The sequence below is a fragment of the Furipterus horrens genome, unplaced genomic scaffold (assembly GCF_987537825.1).
Source record: "Furipterus horrens unplaced genomic scaffold, mFurHor1.1.pri manual_scaffold_1, whole genome shotgun sequence".
In the NCBI taxonomy this organism is placed as follows: domain Eukaryota; kingdom Metazoa; phylum Chordata; class Mammalia; order Chiroptera; family Furipteridae; genus Furipterus; species Furipterus horrens.
The window spans coordinates 162,761,091-162,767,876 of record NW_028327171.1 but is presented as its reverse complement, the minus strand read 5'-3'; positions in this window follow the sequence as shown (position 1 = coordinate 162,767,876).

The window sequence follows — 6,786 nt, the reverse complement described above, 5'->3', positions numbered from 1 at the left end:
AAAATGCCAACCTTTAATCATGACTAGCATCTACTTGACAAGAGACCATGGAACTGCCACCCAAAATGGTCAGAAAAATCTCACCAGGCATTTCAAGAGAAAGTGGTTTACCTTATTACTTACATATTTTCCTCTCAGTATGAATCCAAGAGTAAAGAGGTCATGAGGTGGGAGGGGGTAGCAGATGAACACAGATTAATAAAATAAAAATGTTTGGACTTGACTATATTTGAAATGCTGAGCTAGCTCACATAAATTCCCAGACTCAGTGGGTTAGTGTCTTTAGAGAAATAAAAATATTGAATAAGCAGATATAGAAATTTTTATGCTAATGTAAAGGGAAATTACCAAACTATGAGAGATAAGAGAAGAAACCTCTTCCTAATAAAGTTGCTGTATTGAGGGATGAGAACTACAGTCATGACTTGAACAATTTATGAATGAACAATCTTCTAGTTCATTCATGCCTTTGAATTTTCATAATCCCTTTGTACAAATTCCTTTCCTGAAATGCTTTACCTCCTCCCTCTGTGTATTAAAAATATCTTTTCCCATATAACTGACCAAAGTGAAACTCCTTTATACACCTTCTTCATCATTCTGTTTGACACTCATCTTTTAATCATTCAAAACATTTTTGAATACTTAATATGTCTTAAGCACTGTTCTAGGCACTGTGAATATAAAGAAGGAAGGTTAGGTCCTCAAGAAGTTCATAGTCTAGTGACAGAGAAAGAGATATCAATTGAGCTTTCTAATACAATGTAATAATAAGGAAATGTAGGCACACTAGACATCGAGAGAGAGGGTCCCTAGAAGGCGTGGTCAGAGAAAGCTACCAGAAGAAGGTTATGTCAGAGGCAAATTATGGGCTGGAGTTGAACTCATCTTGTAAATAACATAAATTCTTAAAAGTGAATTAAACAGGGGTCATAATATTAGATTTGTACTTGAGATAGATATATCTCTCAGCTATATGAAAAATATATAATAATGAAATAAAATGGCAACATCTTATATAGTATGTATAGTAAGGAGTTTATTTAAATTTCCAACTGAGAGACAGAACAAGCCTTCAACAGGATAGTGAGAAGGGGAGTAGAGAGAGGAGAGCACATTAAAATAATATTTAGGCATTAGTTTTATAATATGTAGGATAAAGGTGCTGGAGGAGCAGACAAAGTCTAGCATAACCCCTAGATATTCTAATTTGAACGCATCTGTGAAACTGGTAAAGCAGGATTAACCTCTTCCCCAAACTGGCCAGTGCCTTGGAGAGGTGAAGGCTAACTTCGTGCTCCCTTCTCAACCCACCACGAAGAGCAAGATGAACTAGAAGAAACCCTGCAGGTCCATGCATATGCTGCGCCTTCAGTTTAGGGGCCACATTCCTTTTGATGGTAGCTAAGGGGACTCCCACAAACTTACACTCGTCTGTTTCTCCCAACACATATTTCATGCATGAAAGTGAAACTGATTTTTTCCATGGAAATATCAAAAAAAAGAAGAATATGTCTGTCTTGATTTAAAAATGAAGCCTGGGTTGCATTTTTGAGGGGCTGGTAATTAATTAAGTTTTTGACATGTTGAACATGAGTTTTTCATGGGGCTATATGAAAATATCCAGGATGTAGCTAGATTTCTAGAACTCAAAGGAGAAGTTTGTGCTGGAGTGAAAGATTTAGGTCTCATTAGCAGGAAGGTGATAGTTACAACAGTAAGAGCCTATTAAATTAACCAATTAGAGTATGTAGAATAAATCAGATAGCTGAGAAAAGAACTCCAGTGGCATTTAAGCAACAGTCAAAGAAAGATTATTTGGTGAAGGCAGTAAAGAAGAAACAGTCAGAAGGAGGGTCACTCCCAGTTCACCTGGTGCCTTTGAGTGAATCAGAAAAAGCGGTCTCCCCTTTATGACACTGTACTCCATCTATCAAAAAGCTGTCATAATATACTAATTTTGTTAGGCCAGAAAATGTGACTGCCATCTGGTGGAAAACTGTCTTAATAGATATAATAATAGTCCACCATATTTCTGACATGCACTGCTTTCTCTTAGATGTGTGATCTTGATCAGCTTACAACCTGCCCAACTCTGTGTGGCTGCCAGAAGCAGCCAAGGAAGAGTGAAATCCATGGACACCAAGGATGTAGGGCATTCTGAATGCAGCAGGAACTTAACAGAAAAATAGCAATGAAAACAATCCCCTGGTCTGAGCAGTTAGGGGTTAACCTAGGTAAAAATTGTTCCTGTACAAGAGAGTTGGTTTAGGAAAGATAACAAGGAGACAGAGACAATCATGTAAATTCCTATCCTAATCCTGAAGAATTTGAATTGTAACAATAATAGCAATAACAACAATAGTTAGAAAGTGCTGAATACTCATCACATATTAGGCATTGTTTTAAGCACTCTACATGTATTATGCTTAAGTAATCATTTCAACTCTGTGATAAGGTGCTGGTATCTCCATTTTAAAGACGATGAAACCGAAGACTCATAGGAGATGGACAAGGGCACAGATAGAGAAAGTGAGGGTGATAACGTAGATGTGTAGGGAGCTGGAAGATGACAGCTTTTAGTCTCAGTGGTCTTCCCATTTCTGAAGGGAGCTCATGATGAATTGTGTGAGGACAGGCAGAGGATAACTTTCCCAGAAGACCCAGTTTGGATTCAGAAGGCCGGAGTTCAATGTCAAGCTCTTCCATTTAACAATGAAGTTACCTTGGCTAACTCTTAACATCTCTAACCCATAGTTCTCTCATCAGAAAAATGAAGACCATTACTATCTACCTTAACTATTTTTACAGTACTTCTATAATGACTGCCACAAAATGCCAACAGTATCTATCCTTTATCCACATGCTCAGGTACAATGTCAACTTCTGCGCCCTTGTCAAGAAGTAAGGTCTATTTCTCCACCTCTCTGAGTCAAGGTAGGTTTTGTGGCAGGTTGTCCCAGTGAATATGGCAGGTGTGCTTACAAATGAGAGTGCCATTAGATAAAGGGCAAAGGGTCCTGGGGACTGAGATGGTGGGGGTGGGGAGCAGGATGTGCAACACAGTGATCAGATATTCAAGTGAAGAAGCCTTGCATCTTCTGGCGTAGTCTCTTGGAATGCTCACTTTTGGATGTTTCCTTTCACAAGCCAACACTATGCTTTGAGAACTCAAGTCCCTTGAAGAAATCATTTGCAGGTGCTCCATTCTACAGCTCCAACTGATTTCCCAGACCAGAGGAGCATCAGCTGCTTGCAGTGTGTGTGAGCCATCTTGGATGTTCAGTCTTACAGAGTCTTCAGAAAACCATAGCTCTTTGCTGCATTACATTGAAACTGTATGAACAATTCTGAGTAAGAAAGAACCTCCAGCTGAGTCAAGCAACCCACAGACCCATGAGATATCAAAGTAAATTGTATTAAATCACCAAACTTGGGGAGTGGTTTGTTATGCAATAATAAGTAACCAGAAAACATTATCTTCCCACACTATATATCCTATGGTTCAGATTCTGTGGACCTCATTTCTCTTCTCAGAAATAAGAAAACTGGAGAAAAGAAATGCTCTCTAAAGAAATCATAAAGAACAGCATTTCTTAATATTACTTTGTGCAAGTGTTCTGCTCTACATGCATTCTCTTTATGTAGTATTTTTAACAGCACTATGAGGCAGTTACCTCTATTTTACAATGAAGAAATTAAGTAAGGTTAGACAGATTAAGTAACTTGCCCAAGGCCACATAGTAGAAACTGCGAGACTGAGGCCTCGCGTGCTGGTCTGTCTGATTCTAAGTTGATATTTTTTAATTGCTACGTCAGCCTGTCATCTTAGTGTAATTTATTTATCAATCTCAGAAACTGAAATAATATGGGTTAGAATGAAGTGACAGATAAAATGTCAAGTCCTTAACTGCTATCAACGTGTGTTATTCCTCCTTATTCCTCTCATTGCATAATACACTGCAGGCATTTAATAAATGTTGAGCTGAGTTTTCAAAATATCATGACATTTTATATTCAAAGCATCCAGGAACAGAAGTAAAGAAAATAGGAAAATACAATAATTAGATGGGGAAACATAATTATTGTCACAACATTATTATACTCTATTGCATGCATCACTCAAGAGGGTCAAAAGAAACCATGTGGCCTCTCGCTCATTTAAGCACACTTGATAAGAATTTTGATGTTGGTTTATCAGCTGGGTAAACTGGGAAGCATGCCTTCCCAGTAACTCCTCAGTAACTTGGCACTTAGAACATTTTAACATGGTTCCAGCCTGTGTTAGGCTATCTTTCTGGCTGTTCTCAAAGAGATAGCAAGCACTTGGTGTTTCCTGAACCATCGCTGCACTTTGTGCTTCTAAATCTGTATTAATACACTTGCTATAATTTTCTATAGATACTCCACTTGTCTTTCACATGAGGTTTAAGTGCCACTTGCTTTAATAAGTTTTCCCCTTATGTCACAGCAAGAAGCAATCCTTCCTACATCAGAAATCATTCTGTATTTGCCTTCTCCTTAACACATTTTTCATTCTGCTTTGTACTCTAGTCATTTTTGATACACCGTGTTTCCCCATTACCACTGTCAGCTCATTAAGGAATGCTTTATTCATCTTAAAAAATATTTATTTATTTATTTTTTTAGAGCAAGAGGAGGAACATTGATGTGAGAGAGAAACATAGATTGGTTGTCCCTTGTATGGACACCAACTAGAAACTAAACTTGCAACCCAGGTATGGTCCTGACTGGGATTTGAACCACTGACCTTTTGCTTTGTGAGATGATACCCAATCAACCGAGCCACATGGGCCAGGGCTACTTTATTCATCTTTATAGCCCACATAGACTCTAACACACTGTTTTTCTTGAACATTGCAGATAGTCAGTAAAGGTTTGTTGAATGGACTATAATAATTTTTGAGTTTTATATTCACATAAATCAGTTAGAAGAAAATACAATCATAAAATGGTCAAAGATGGCAAAGACATGTCTTATAGAACAAAAGGGACAGGCAGAAAGAAAGCAGGCTGACTCCCTACAATGCTTTTAAAATGTTTCTTAGGTAGAACCCAACACCTAAATTTTCCTAGTAGTCTAAAGCAAAATTATTTTATCTTAATTTCAATAACTTTAAACTTAAAAATCCACAGTACATAAGAAACAAATTAGAGTATTAAAATTATTGTCTATAAGCAAGAAAATATGCATATGATAAAACAATGGGTCATCAGTTCTTGTGGTGTTTCTATTACTTTTTCAAAAATGGGTTTATGTGTTAACTAAATAGAAGCTACAATTTTCCAGTAAAAAAATTCATCAACTTTGTAAAGAGAAGGAGAAGATAAGATGGCAGTTAGCAGAGAATTAGAGCCAAGGGGGCAGAGTACTTTGGTATTTTACTCAATCCGGTCTATAAGCCAAGCACATAAACTAAAAGGAAAGAGGAGATAACTGAGGCAACACAATCCCCTAGGAGAAAGAAAGAGGTTGAGTCCAAGTCTAATTTGTATAACTGGATGGAAGGCAAAGGAGAAAGATGTAGTGATAAGAGTGGAAACAAATGCCTTTGTACTTGGGAGGGAAGACATGCTGCAGAAGAAGAGTAAAAGAAAGTTCATTTCTGATAGCTCCCACTTCCTCTGTGAAATGACAAATTAGCAAAGCCATTTTCTGAAAGTGAGAGAGGGGCTTAACAGTCTTCAAAGGAAATAGGAGAAGCTGGGATAGTCTATAGGATTTGAGAGTATAGTTAAGACTGAATTTCTATATTCATGGAGATACTAATTCCTACGTTCCGTGTGATTTTTTTTCTGTACCACTTACCCTACTTGGGTAAAGAAGTATAAAATATAGGTGAGTGGATGAGTCCAGAATTACAGGTTTGCTAAAGGGAACTGAACGGGTCGGGGAAACTATGGTTACTGGTAGGACAGTGATAGAAGTGAGATTCATGGAGTCTGGAAGTGACTTTAAGAGGGGATACAACAGAGTTGGGAAAAGGAGAGGGAGGAATCAAGGAACTGAAGATGATGGTAACAGTAAGAGGGGAAGTAGGTTGTGGAAATAGGATATGTTTAGAGAGGAAGGGATTGATATTTGAGATTCCAGGTGTTAGGGATAAAGAAGCAATCCAGTGACTCTCAAACCAGTAGGAGATAATTAACAGATGAATCATGGAAAAGGGGCGAGCAAATTACATTCCACAGCTCCTCACACATATCTCTGGGATCAAAAGGAAGAAGATTGTTGTCACCAAACACAGAGAAATGGGAAGATGTAGCTAGATACTCGGTCTCCTCCCGTGTTGAATCGACATCTTGTGATGACGCTGGAGTGTCCTCTCCAGTGAAGCTGAAGCTACAGAGCCTGGGCAGGGTGATATGGAGGGTCTGCTGTTGCCCATGCAGCAGACTCCCCCCTCTCTTCGCAGCTGAAGGATCCAAGGGAAAGACGGAGTCAATACAGCTTGGCTTCAGGTGCGCCGCAGGAGTTGCCGGTGTTGACTACAACGTCAAACCGCCTTAGGGACTCCGGCTCCGGATTTTCTGTCGGGGTTTACTCCCTTAGCCTTTCCCCTGAAGAGGTATGCCGCAAGGCAGCGGAGGTTTTTTGGAGTCAGAGTTTTCCTTCTCTGATGTGCCCTGACTGGAAGATCGAACCAACGACATTTAGCTCGCAGGCCGACGCTCAATTCACTGAGCCAAACCAGCCAGGGCTGTAGCTAGATAACTTTGAAAATAAATTGGAGATAGACCTATAACTAGATTACCCTTAGCTAA